This window comes from Barbus barbus (assembly GCF_936440315.1).
Source record: "Barbus barbus genome assembly, chromosome: 4".
Lineage (NCBI taxonomy): Eukaryota > Metazoa > Chordata > Actinopteri > Cypriniformes > Cyprinidae > Barbus > Barbus barbus.
The window spans coordinates 32,702,890-32,717,401 of record NC_136732.1 but is presented as its reverse complement, the minus strand read 5'-3'; the positions used below and the strand labels follow the sequence as shown (position 1 = coordinate 32,717,401).

Here is a 14,512-nt window from a genome sequence, read left to right as displayed (position 1 = left end):
GAGGGCCTGGAGAGTTTAGCTCCAACCCTGATCAAACTCACCTACATGTGATTTTCTAATGATCTTGAAGACTCTGATTAGCATGCTCAGGTGTGTTCGATTAGGGTTAGAGCTAAACTCTGCAGGAGTGGGCCAGATTTGAGGATCCCTGTGCCAAATCAATGTTTTCATCTCGCCGAGATGGGAGTCCATCCAATGCAGGCTGTTTATCAGCTGCACCTGAAGAGCTGTGCAAGGCAACTGTGTGTTTGAGCCCGTTGCTCTCGTCTCAGTAAAGGAAAGTGTTTCTTATACATTATTGTCCAGCATTTCACTCACACACGCAGTTGATATTTGTATTAACTCTTGACACTCTTTACCTTGAATTGTGTTTAGCTCTACACCCATCCAGTGCGACGAGCCCAATCCTCATGCCTGTGAATGTAATTGTTGTATAACCAGCAGGGGGCAATATTAACCTATTCAATACGGCTGCACTGAACACTCATTTAATTACCGTGTTTAGGAGATAATGCAATAATTGCACCAATTTTAATTAAAACCCATAAAGAATGAGTCTGCAGAGAGAATGAGCGGAAAAGAGACTAAAGGGGGGGAAAATGTTATGCTCCTTTACGTTATTTACATACTTTCGTGCGATTTTAGACATATCCGAAGCATATCACTACATATATGCCCTCTATCATCTCGTCTCACCCGTAAAACACGCTTTGACCCTATAGTCGTGCCGCAGTATTTTGATCTCAGCTTGCCTCCATCCGCATGTTGCGTGGTGCGTGTCCAGCCTGGATCCGGTTTTCACGCGGCTCTCCGTCTGTCTCAGTTGTCGAATCGAACATGTTTGTTTCCGTCTCCGAAGCACGGTTCGAGGAGAGGAGAAATAAGGGTCGCAACACTGCCAAAAAAGAAAAAAAAAGGATCTCCCTCAAGATCTGGCCGTTTCCCAGAGCCGCACTCCTGAGCCGGTAAAAGTGCTGAGCTCGTAGCTGAAGATGAAGTCCTATCTACATGGATTTACCTCTGGCTATTATCATAGTATTATATTTGCATAATAAGTAGGCTATATTATAGCACATTTTAACTCACACTTGCTAAATTAATAATAATCCATTTGCTGAAGCTCAAAGGAGATATATATATATATATATATATATATATATATATATATATATATATATAGGCTACTATTTAACTATTTCAATAAAAATCCATAACCTTTCCAACGATAAAATGTATAAAAATTGTATACATTTGATTCATACCAAGTCGTAATGAATCGTTGACTAAACAAGAAGCGACAAATGAACAATTATTTTACAGTTGTAATTGTATTATTTACAAGCTCCATGCAAGACAAAACTGCAAAAACTGCCTACATTGTCATGTTTCCATTATTTTTAATACTTAATTTCCTGGACTTATCAATGCACAGTTTTAATTCCCTTGTATTTACAGGTTTTCTGCATCCGTGGGAACCCTTATCGGTTCTAGAAGAGCTGTACTCACGTTATGCACGCTTCAGCAGCTCAAAGTAACTGTTTTTCTGCGTTATGTCCCTCGACTCGAGTCACGCGCAAACGCTGATGCCCAATCAGCAGTCCTCGCGCTCCGCTGGCCGTCTGTATATTTCATAGCCCCGCCCCTGTCCGCAGCGCGTATCAAGCCTTTTACATATCGAAAATAATAATTTGCCTTTTAAAGTGCGCGCGGCTTTTTAACTACAGCGAACTACCTTACAGTTGCCTTACCTTACAGATCCTTGCATAAACTGCGCGACTCTCTCACCAGTGAAACAACACCGGAAGCGGGCGGTTACAAGTGCGAAAGATGATGGGAAGTCCGAATCATTTCCGCGAATCGGCTCTTTTGAACAGCTCGCTTAAAAGATCAGATTCAAAGCAGAATGATTCCTTACGTCATGACGTAATTACGCCGTCACGTAGTCTCAGTTTGACATATTACGTGTTTAATCCATTGACTAACCATTTGTAGGTTATATATTACTTACCTTTATTAAGTTTTATCAATGATGGGGTTTAATGGAGTCTTTTTACAAAGACATTTTATGTGTCCCGGTTCAGTTTGTTTTTTAGCTCTTGTAAAAATAGCTTTGTAAAATTACAAAATTAGGCTTAATTTAGAACCTAAATATAATTTGCAGTTACATTCATGCTAATGTCTCTTGGCAAAAATAAATAAATAAATAAATAAAATAAAAATATAGTTTTTTTCACGTTTTGATAAATCCATTTTTGTATGCGTGTTGATTAAAATGTCATGCATAGCCTACGAAAGCGTCTTAGTTCAGTGATTTGTTGACTCGAGGACTGCTCGGACCCGTTAAAGTCCGATTAGTGAAAGTTAAAGAGATTTTGTGAAACGGTTCAGATGATTCATTACGCGATCCGACTCAAACGAACGATTCGTTTACGAGCGAGAGAGAGAGAGAGAGAGAGAGCGAGGGGAGGAGGGGTGGAAGCACATGAAAAACTGCGTAACCCACAGCAGGTTGAGATAGACAGGGCAGAAAGGTTGCCTCTCTGGAGCTTTACTGCACTTTTATACGAAACGACAGCGGATCGAGAAGACCTGCCGAGGTATGTTTCATGCGTCTGTGCGCTTTCAGTGTGTCTTAAATGTTGTTGCTTTAACAGCTAGTTGTTGATAAACAAATGTCCACGGCTGATTTTGTTGAGGCTCCACTGGGCTGGACTTTTCACGCTGAATTAAAGCTCTTAGCGTTTCAAAATATATGACGTGTCTAATAGAGTCTTATTTAAAAGGTTCCTGTTCAGTTCAGACAGTGCGCGTTTCCCACCAGTGTTTCGCAAGCCCCAAGCTCTTGCACCCTGTTTTGTTGTTGTTGTTTTATCGGATCAACAGGCAGAGAGTCCAGCCCCCCACCAGCACGCCTGTCAAGTCTCAGGGACAGTCCAGCTCACATTTCCTTCTCCAGTCCAGTCCAGCGAGCGCAGCTCCATACTTCTGCGCCTTTGACCGGTTCGCGGCTGAAGTTCATTCTGACACATTATAAGCGCTCAGCGGGCGAAAGTTTTCGCCAGGCTGTTGAATTTACCGTTATGAGGGGATAACTTGAGCCATAGTGCGGAGCTGTCGGCAAGCAGCACTTCTTTTGGGCTCGTGGTTCAAGAGCCAAAGGGGTTTCATTGGGTTAAAGTTTATAACGTTAAGAGTTAATGATTGAGACCGTTCACTCGCCATGATTCAATACGGCTGTGACCGGAGATTTAAATAAAGCAGGAGTGTGTTATTAAAGCCATACCTCTTGCCGAATTGCGAACTGTCCTTCCGTTTTGAGGTGTCACATTCATTTTGGCCTCGCGACTGTCACTGCAAAGAAACAAGCAGATTACGAGAAAGCCGTGCGCGCACGCTCATTTAGACCAGCTTTAACCTTTAAGGGCAATGGGTGTTTTTTTAATTATATGTATCTGAGTTTATTCGTCCCTGGCACACGACAGTTGCTGTTGCCCTAGTAAGAAAGTTGAAGGCATGCTCTCTATTCTCCCCTTTGATATTATCTTCCACAGAAGATTCTTTTATCTCCCATCATGCAGTTTGTTAGTTTCCGTTCAACAGTGTCAAGCGCGTGCATGTGTGCGCTTTTGTGCAATCATAGGCTGCATGTGTAACCTATACATGTGCGTTGTACGTATGCGATTTTATTAATGGGAAGACATTGCTTTTTAGTATGCTCTTAAAATGTACAGAACTCATTTATTTCCGCTAATTATGTATCTTTTTTTTTAGATGTGTTATAGCCTATAATAGATAGAAATTTTTTTTTTTTTTGTGTTAATTTGGGGTTTGAGAACTATATCCTAACTGCAAGTTTATTATGAGCGCATGTTGAAAATGACCAGAGAACTAGCTAAATGTTAAACCCTTGATTAAACTATTAGACATGATTGCAGTTCTTTCCAGCCGTAGTTCCAGAAGTATTGTAACCGGGAGTTCTGTGACTGTCCCATTGACTGCCAAGTAATTAACAATGTCAAGGCCCAGAAAAGTATGAAAGGCATCATCAAAATAGTCCATCTGCCATCAGTGGTTCAATCTGAACTTTATGAAGCGTTGAGAATTCTTTTTGTACACAAAGAAAATAAAAGTAACGACTTTATTCAACCATTCTTCTCCTCCGCGTCAGCGTAGCACCATTTTGGAGAATATCCGCTGGACGCAAATAGCGTATGCTGTTCTGTGTCTGCCGGATACTGACACAGTTATTTGCACTATTTGGATGTTCATGTCTTTCTTTTATCAGTCGCAAAGAAATTAAGGTTTTTGAGGAAACCTTTCAGGTAAAATAAAATAAGTTAGGGTATGGGTTGAAGTAATAGGAGAAAATGAGATGGGAGTTGCCCTAACTTATTTGCACCAGAGTACACAGAGTATGTATGTGCATCGCAGAGCTAGCGCAAGATGAGCATTTGAGGTTAAAAAGTACAGAATCTGGTCATTTTTGCTCAACAGTGAACATTTTCGTTCACTGTTCCTGGCTGGTGGAATCCTTATACTTCTTTGCTTGTACTTATTTGAACAATGCCTGAAACTTGGTATTACGAGCACTTCCTGTGTCTATTTGCCTCTTTAACATGAATCGCTTGATGTATTCCCCAAATTGTAAGTTGCTTTGGATAAAAGCGTCTGCTAAATCAATAAATGTTTTTATTTTTGGGTGAAAATGACAATTGTTTCGTTAGATAATAATAAAACCCTTATTTCTCGGCTGGAATTGTGTAGAGCCCTTTGAAGCTGCATTGAAACTGCATGCAATTTAGACCTTCAACCATTTGGGGTCCATTGAAGTCAACTATATGGAGAAAAATCCTGGAACGTTTTCCTCAAAAACCTTTATTTCTTTTCGACTGAAGAGAGAAAGACATTACCATCTTGGATGACATGGGGGTAAGAAAATGATTAGGGATTGTTTATTCTGGAAGTGAACTAATCCTTCAAATGGATTTACAAAGCAATTACATAACTGTATACTTTGATATTAGGGCTGAGGTGGGTCTGAGCAGGCATAATTCAGTCTGACTTTGATGAGGCATTGTGTCTACACTGAATTTTGAGCAGGCACAGAGCAGCCTTAACTCAGCCGAGTAAAGACGCCTTTCCACGACTGGAAGTTTAACACATGCTTGGCAAAATTGTTTGGCCAACCCTGCCTGTGAGAAATAAGGAATATAGAGGATTTGGTTTGGGATTAGATGAGAAACTCTGGTGAACCTCAGGTCTATTGAAATATCACATTTCATAAATAAGTGAACTGGTGGTGCATTTGAACATTTAGCCCTGTTGGCACACCGTGTATTTGTTTAGCTGGACTGTAGAACCTAGGTTGACCTGTGCTGCTAATGTTTGTGCGGTTGATGCCCTCTTGTTGGAGTCGCAGGGCTCTAGACTCATTCTTCTCACTGGTCGCTCTTTTGCGACTAACTTTCTCAGTTGGTCGCATGAGTACATAATTAGGTCGCTTTTTTTTTGCTACAACATGGGATTTATCAATGCATGCTGATTAACTTTTATAATAGTTTATAGTTATATGGTAAAGAGTGTTCAAAATTAAATTGTTCTTTTTCATCAGTATTTGTGATTTTAAATTTTGTGAACAGGAATTCGCGATCTTGGTGTCACATTTTACAAGAAAAGATAATTGTCTGTTTTGCTCATATCTATGCACCTTTCACTTTTTTCAACCAACTAAAGATGGATTTATACTTATTCTTCATTAAAAAGCACAACAATAAAACAGTAGGCTATAATGACAATCTAGCTTGCGTAACGTTTATTAACAAAAACGAATAAGACGAGGCATGGCATACACCACATGCTATATTATATACTGACTAATAAATTACAGAATGTTAGCAAACACTGAGGAATCAAATAAAAAAAATAAAAATATATAATTAAAGAAAGCCTCCATAGCGTAACGTGAGGTAAACAGCAAAGATAACAAGCTTTTTAAAACGAAAACAAAAAGAAAAGTAAAACTAAACTGGCTGTCGGTGACAGCCCACAAGAATACCAACATGTTCACCTTCACGCTCGTGCTGACACGGCGAGTATAAACCAGGCTCTACACCTGAAGCGCTCGCACTGAAAGCACTTCTGTCACTCCTTGTGATTAGTGAAATATGACCCCTGCTCAGAGCCGATCCTCCCTATATGCAGAATACGCATGCTGCGTAGGGCCCCCGAAGCATGAAAGATCAACCCCCCATGACCCCCCCCCCCCCTCCCTTCTGGAAAGTTTTGCATGGGGCCCCCAGAAGTCTAGGATCGGCACTGCTCCTGCTACAATGTGCCGCGGCTCTGCAATGCTCACTGTATGGAGCAGCGCAGACCATGCACTCGCACAAATGCGACCACATCAAATTTGAACTCGCACATTCTCAAAACATTTTCGCAAATGCAACCATTTTGGTCGCAGTCTAGAGCCCTGAGTCGACACAAAGCGTTTGAGAGGGTTGACTGGGACGTGAGTGCTGTGCAGGGAATGCGTTCAATATGTTGACCGGCACACTGTGTACAGAAGGAGAGGAAAAGATAGAAAGGCAGAGGGAGCTGAAAGAAGGCCTGTAAACTAAAGTAGAGGGCAGAGTTATGTTTTTTTTTTATTTGGTTACACAAATATTTGTGCATTTTCTTGGAAAGCTCTCCTTTAACGAGCACCTGTAAATGCGAGAGCGAATCAAAGGTCTGTGCAGTAAAATCAGCACATTTGACCTGTTTTTCTGGATTGTACGCCTAATGGTTAGCATTTTTTAACCAACATCAGGGATCATGTTCCAAATGAGCGAGTGCCTTGATCTGTGCCTTGATTCTGTATTCCAGATTTTTATGGGATGAGGGTTGTCCCGTTGCCGGTGTGTTTATGTTTTGTCTTGTGGGATTTGTTTACAAATGTAGAATCAAATGTTGTTTGAAAGTCTTTTATGAGCTGGGGTTCAGTTTAGTGAAATATCAGTTAAATCAGTGCGAGTAATGTCTGTTCATATGACAATGTCTAGCTAAAAATACACTGTTTTGTCAGTAGTATTTTTTATGAAATAAACTACCGTTTTATAATTTTTTTTGCTTTTGTGAAAACCTGCATCTGAACTGTAAATCATGCTTTTTACAGATTAATATGTTACCATAGACACTGCCCTTTCCCGCTCATATGGTATTAATTTTTATTTGTCCAGGTCTTTAAAAAGGTCTTAAATCCAGTCTTAAAAATCCTGCAGATACCCTGTTGCTTACATTCAGACATGACCATTAGTAGACAATGGGATCTGGCTTGCAGTCATATTTCTAATCCATCCCAAAGGTGTTTATTTGGAGCACATTATGGATGCTATTCAAGTTCTTCACTTCAAACTCACTAAATCATTTCTTGTAGACTTCGCTTTGTGCACAAGACAGAGAAAAGGCCATTCGCAAACTGTTGCCACAAAGTTGCAAGCGAGTCATTGTATCCTGTAGCATTAAGATTCACGAGGCCTTGCCAAACCCATTATTTAGATGTTTGTGTCCACATCCTTTTGGCCATGAGGTGTGTATACAGTATGCATGTCTATGGAGCACTTGCTGTGTCGTTCAAACACTTCATGAATCAAAAGTCAGAGAGATTGAGGAAATGAAAGTAAGGGAAATTTAGCGAGTCCTAGAGCAGTTTCCTCAATCCTTGTTCATTCAGAAACAAGTACTATCATCAATTTGTGCAATTTAGAGCAGCTTTTTATTTGAACATACTTAGTGTAATTTTAATAAATTTCATAACACTGTCTAGACTGTAATCACTTACAATCTTTGAGCACTAAAACAGCTATACTGAGTATTTACTATTGACCACTGCAAGAGTGCGTTCTACTTTTTAGTTTCCTCTAAATCTATATTTAACAAGCTCTTTCATGCACTTTCACTTTCTGTTTTTGCACTTTCTCTATGCATCTTTGCTGGTGTCTTCCTCTTCCAGTGTTTGCGTCTGTTACTGGGGTTTACACACTATCTGTCTTTTTGGGTTTCTCACGATCTGCTAACTGACCTGCCATCCGCCCATCCAGTGCTCATCTCGCTCTGTACTGCTTGGGTAGACAGAAAGATAAGAGAGCTTCAGATGAGAAACAGAGAAACTGCTGTGGTTAATTTAAGCCTGTTAGCAGTCACTCCCAATGAAGTGGTGTTTACTGCAAAAGAGGAAAGACTTTTGATCTTCAGTTTAAATGCTCATGCCACTTGCTCTGGAGTCACCCACACCCACTGCATCTCTCAAAGTGTTGTTTTCTCAGGTTTTTGGAGATGCAAATGTGCATCCATGCTTTTATCAATCAATTTTGTGACCTTTTGTATAAGAAATGGCCATATGCTCCTAAAATACATGTTCTTTGTTGGTATATATGGTATTATAAAGAACTTTTAGCATTCATGGAACGTTGCAATACGACAAAATAGTGGAAAATGTTTCTTCAGATTATGAAAATGTTCTTTTTGTAAATGTTCTATTTTCTGATCTGATCACTGAATGGTTCTTTGGTTAAAGAGTGCTTCTTCGATTTATGAATTTTGGTCTGATTTAAGAAGAACAGCAGATGATGACCAAAGCATGTAATTGTTATTACATATTAACTTTGTCTATGATTGTGTGGTCGGAGAGCAAGGTTATCACCTGTTGTCTGAGGAATATAAGGTTTTGGCATAATATCTGAGAGGATGAAAGCAACCGATTTTGTCTGGAATGCTCAACTGTTTCAAAAGCACATCCTAAAGGACGCTTACTAGTCCTGATATTTAGCCTACTATCGTTATCAGTCACTATGGTTACAAGCGCTGCTGTGAGGTGGCTTTCACACCGGAGGAATGTTGTCGTAGTTGCTATAACTATTTCCAGAAGTACCCACTTTTTGGTGTGTTCACCTTCAGAAACTGGGAACAATTTTGATTATAGGAACGCCTTTTGGGGGACTAAATTAGCTTCTAGTACTACACTCTAAAAAATGCTGGGTTATTTTTTTCCCCCAAATGCTGGGGTTCAGCTTGTTGGGTCATTTTATTGGGTGACTTATATTGAGTAACTAAGTTGCTGGGTGGCCAGTGAAACACGAGGCCACGGTCTGAAGTTCGCAGTTCCCCTGTGAACAGCAGCCCTTCACCAGCTCAGATTTCGGCAACACACTGGCACGAGAATTAGCACTTTTTAACCCAGCATTTTTTTTTAGAGTGTAGGAAACTGCAATAGATGGACCGATGTCGAGATCCAGGCACTTCTCCCCCTGCAGTTGTTGATGTTGTTGGCCGGCTCAGTCACCTCAGAGTTCCTTCTGACAGTGTGAATGCAAGCAGGAATATGGCCTTAGGGAACAATTTTGTCCTCGTGGGACCACCCTTCTGGCTAGTTTTTGCATTTCTATAACTTCCGATGCAAAAGCCATTGTAAAGAATGCCATTGATTTCAGTCACCAGATCATATTTGAGCCATTCTTCTCTGCTTTTATATGTACAGGACAATTTGAGAGTCACCTAGTTGTCAGTCCCCAGGGGGTTTGATGAATGACTGCTGTGTTTGTAATATTGACTGTCCACTGCATAATTATCTCTCCACTTGTGCACACTGGAAATTAATACCGACAGTATTATATAATATCCACAGGGCACATACCCACAGAAATATTAAAATTCAATAATTGCTTGTCTTATACATGTTTTTTTTTTTTAGATTTGTCTTAAGGCAAAGTTTTAATTCATTTTATGTTTCCTTTTAATAAGCAACAGTTACTGAGAGTTTGAAGGGGAAGCGACAGAGAAAAATACTTGTGTTGAAATTTAGGACGTAGACGCACTAGCGTTCAAAAGTTTGGGTCAGATTTTTTACTGTTCTTTTTTTGTTTTTGAAAATAAGCGTCTCTAATGCTCACCAAGGCTACATTGGATCTGTATACAGTAAAAACAGTAACATTGCTAAATATCATTACAATTTAGTGTGTTTTCTTTTTGAATGTATTTTAAAATGTAATTTATTCCTTTGATTGCAAAGCTGATTTTTCTATATGATCCTACAGAAATGTGAATATGCTGATTTGGTGCTGCATTGTGCTGCTTACTATTTTTAACTGTGATACATTATTTATTTATTTTTTTATAGAAAGTTCAACAGAACCCCATTTATTTGAAATACAAATGATTTGTAACATTATGAACACATTTAATTCATTCTTGCTAAATAAAAGTAATAATTTCCAATAATAATACCCCAAACTTCAGAACAGTGGTGACGGTTTGTAAAAGAATGTATTGATATATGCATAGATTCTTCCCAGATTCATATTATGCTAATTGTGCACATTCATTATTCGCATACCTGATTTCAAGCTTTAATACTAATTAAATCGGTTAACTATGTTTGTTGTATATCGTTAAATCTTCCCTATATAGCCTAGTCTTTTTTTTTTTATTCATGAAATTCATATTTCATTCATCCTATAAAAGAGTGAGTGCTGTAGAGGACGAGTGACAATACTGAGGCAGAATTGAAGTTCAGATGGTTAAATCGGAGCGGTAAAGAGCAAGTGACATTCTGAGAGCTTCCCATAGGAACAAACTGATTGACTGAATGGAGACCAGCCCGAATCAGTGAAGTGGAAGTACATTTCGACTGACAAGACTGTAGGGATGTGCAGTGTATTTAGAGATCTTGCTGAATTATCTTGATTTAAATACATATATGTGGCTTGGGTATTTGTATAAATATGAACTCAGTACGTGTAGGGATACAGATGTGTATAAGCAGGGCCGGCGCTCCGCACACGCACATCACGCACTGCGCGTAGGGCACCAAGTGCTTGGGGGGGGCACCAAAAAATCTGGGTCGTGAAAATATCATCACAATATAGGCTACTAGTATAAATAACAAATAAAATATTTCTAGCATGTTAATATACAAAAGCAATACAAAAGTAATATAGGCCTAGACCAAATTAGTCGAGAAAAAGGTGAATCTCTGTGCCAGTCTCCCTCTGGTGCCCCCCCTTCCCCACCTCCCAGTGGTCTGTTCAATTATGCTTCAATCAATTTCAAATTTGGCCGACACCGACCTCAGATATGGCCTCGAAAAGGCACCAAGAGTCGGGGGCGGAAAAAAGAAAAAAGAAGAGACAGCGGGATGATGCTCGCGCGTCGCTTGCAGGTAAGACAATGTTTTAAATAAAAATGTTAGTTTTGTGCGTGTAGTATGCATGTCCAGGGGCGTCGGCGCGTCCGCGTCGCTAGTAGTGCAAAAGATCCGGGGCTTTAGCCCTGCATGTTGAGTCTTTTATTTTAACGGGGTCCGGGGGTTTCTCCCCCGGGAAATTTTGAAACTTGGGCTGTTAAAGATGCAGTTTGTTTGAGAAGGAAAGGAAGGCCAATCGTTGGGGTCCTCATCGTCATATTTGAATGACAAATAAAGCTAATTTTCCCCCTAGGTAGGCTATACGTTACAGATGTGTGTGCATATAGCTATTAGTGCAGAACGTTCCCTATTGTAATTTCTTCGCTTCAATATAATGCCTATCTGCCTCTTGGTAAGGTGAACTTTAGAAAAACCCTGCAACTGAACGTGATGTGATTTTGCCAAATTAGACCGCTTAGATAAAGTTTTTTCGTTGTTGTTCTATGCGGTCATTTTCAAGAGGTTCGGCCAAGGGCGACATCTTTTGGTGAAACTGAAATTAGAAAAAAAAAAAACACAATCTCAGTGTTTGTATATTTTCATATTCACAGAGTTGTCAAATTATTAGGGCTGGGAAAAGATTAATCTCGATTAATCGCATCCAAAATAAAAGTTTGTGTCTACATGATATATGTGCGTGTACTGTGTATAATTATTTTGTATATAGAAATTATATATACAAAATAATTATACAAAATTATATATACAAAATAATTATACAAATTTTTTTTTTCAAAGCTGAAACTCATCAAAACGTACCTGCGTTCATCAATGGGGCAGGAACGTTTAAGTGGTCTGGCTGTCATCAGCATCAATGGGGACGTGGCTCAGAAACTGTCATATGATGACCTGATAGCTGATTTTGCAGCTAGGAAATGTAGGCGTGTGCCTCTGTAGGGCCTCTGACAACTGATGGTAGTGAAAATGTTTAATATAGTTCTATAGAATAGCAGAATGGTCTCTTTATAGAGATGTAGTCCCTCTGTTGAGTAAATTCTACTGTGCAGTTATGTATGGTTATTTGCAGTTTAAAATGTGCACTTTAAAATTCATACTTCATAAAATTCATACACTTATACTGTTATTTGCACTTTAAACTTTTTTTGCACTTTTAACTTTCTGTGTTTACATTGTTCTGTTCCAATTATTTATTTGCAGCAGTTATTTTGGAAGTAAAGAGAACCTAACTAAGAAATTCTGAATGGTAGATATTTCTTTGGTGGTGGTGGTGGGGGGGGGGCACCGCCAAGCGTTTGTGCTTAGGGCACCCAAATGGCTAGCGCCGGCCCTGTGTATAAGTATAGAACTTCGTGGTGGAATATTTCCTAGTAATGATCATTGATTGTTTTAAGCTTGTGTCTATATTTCATGCTTCATTTCAATGTCATGGTTGTGAAATGAGCCTTTATAAATGTTTGTGAGAAGGTGGTGGCTGGAGGAGGGGCAGCAGATGTCAAAGTTCAGGGCAGAGTCCTGAGTAGCTTATCTGACTATCAGGTTCATACAGCAGTCAGTTTACCTAAACTGCAGATGACCTAATGAAGCTGCTCTGAATATTTTCCTGTCATCCAGGACAATATTTGTTTTATCTATCAGTCTGCCTGTCTGTCTTCATCTGATCTTGTTTAATTTCTGTTTGCATCAGTGTGGATGTGGTCAATGTTTTAGATCTGAGCTGACTTGAATGAATAAATCTCTCCTGACTGCTCACTGTCCACCATGCTGTGTCTGTTCGTTTCTGCCTCTCTCGCTCTTTCTGTTTTCTCCATGAGAATAAATCACCAATAGAGAGGCTGGCCATAAAGCTAGTGTGAGAGCAGAGAGAAGAGTGTTTCTGTCCTGCATAAGCCTATTACAGGCTTACCGAACCAAGCAGTGCCTCTTTAGCACGTAGAAAAAGAGAATGAAAGACGGTGAGAGACAGATGTTGAGTTATTCATCTGAGAGTATTAAAAAGGTAAAACACCCCATTAAGCTGACAGATCAGATCTCAGTATAATTATCATGTATAAACAACACTATATAATACGCTATACTCCAGTATGATAGCTTTGTGTGATAGACAGATTTAAAGTTGCTATTTACAATAATCTTCCACTCTAGTGGCCTGGAGTAGGATTCATAAATGCAAAATTATTAAAGAATCATTTAGAAATAAACTATTCAAAATGATTGATTGAAAAGATCCAACACAACCCATACGGCAAAATAAATATATTTTCTTTTTAAAAATTGCTAAAATATTATGAAGTGCAATTTTTTGTATATTTTTGAAAATATATTTTAAAATAGAATTATGTTTTTAAAGCATTTAAACCTACATTTTGCCCTTCATATATTTAAATAAAAAAATGCATGTCACATTTGAAGAAAAACTTGTTAACACGTGTGAACATATAACACATTTGAATAAAAATCTGCAAAGAACTTACTAACATAGATATAGTTTAAACATTATTAAATCATTATAAGTCTAGTTTGGATTTAGGCTATTCCATCCACATTTGCATTTAGCCTGAATTTAGACTACTGTAAGATTGGAAATGTATTTCTTGGTATGCGAAGGTTGAAACTATGTATATTTTCAGTTTCTATATACAGTATATATATATATATGTGTGTGTGTATGTTTCAGTATTCAGTATATTTTTTCAGTAAAAAATATTTAATTGAGCTTCACTGTTTACACAGCATATATTTAAAATAGATTTTGGCCAGAATGTTTTTTGCACATGCGACAACGAGTTGTTCATGAATCGAACATTACAACATCTCTGATATTATTTAAATGTATTTTTATTTCAGTTTTAGTTTAAAATCAAAACTTAAAATCAGTTTTTATGTTCATCATCAAAGTCAGACCCCGATTAATGACTAAATTTTCATTTTGGGGTGGAGTAACCCTTTAAACAATGAACATTTTAATAAAATATAATTAAATGACATAATTACAACTGACTAATTTGGATTTGATTTCATGCTGGATAATTTGGATTAGAATGTAACAAATTTGTGTGTGTACAATCTTGCGAATCCGGCAGATATTTAGCTAATACACAGTTATTAGTGAATGAGACTCACATTCTGCTTTCTTTTTTGGATCCTGTGGCACAAACGTTTGGTAAAGATCACGGTGTTTGTCGTTTGGACCAAGGGATTGTGGAAGGCCTTCAGGAGATTAATTTACGGCAAGACAATCAAACAACCGCACTGAGAATGATAATGAAAGCGGTACATGATCCATAAGCTTTTGTAGCACTAGCTGCCCAGACGTGTTGCTGGTCTTTTAATCTG

At 38.7% G+C, this 14,512-nt stretch overlaps 1 protein-coding gene across 2 annotated transcripts in view; it reads left to right on the top strand.

The window, feature by feature from the left end:
- Positions 1 to 2,429: 2,429 nt before the first annotated feature.
- LOC306865569 (signal transducer and activator of transcription 5B-like) overlaps positions 2,430 to 14,512 on the top strand; it is a 94,910-nt gene continuing 82,827 nt past the window's right edge. Inside the window, exon 1 of one of the 2 annotated variants that reach the window (XM_079410260.1) lies at positions 2,430 to 2,597. The gene's annotated coding sequence lies outside the window, so the exon portion shown is untranslated. The remainder of the gene's footprint in view (positions 2,598 to 14,512) is intronic. The other variant, XM_079410262.1, reaches the window with a different exon arrangement.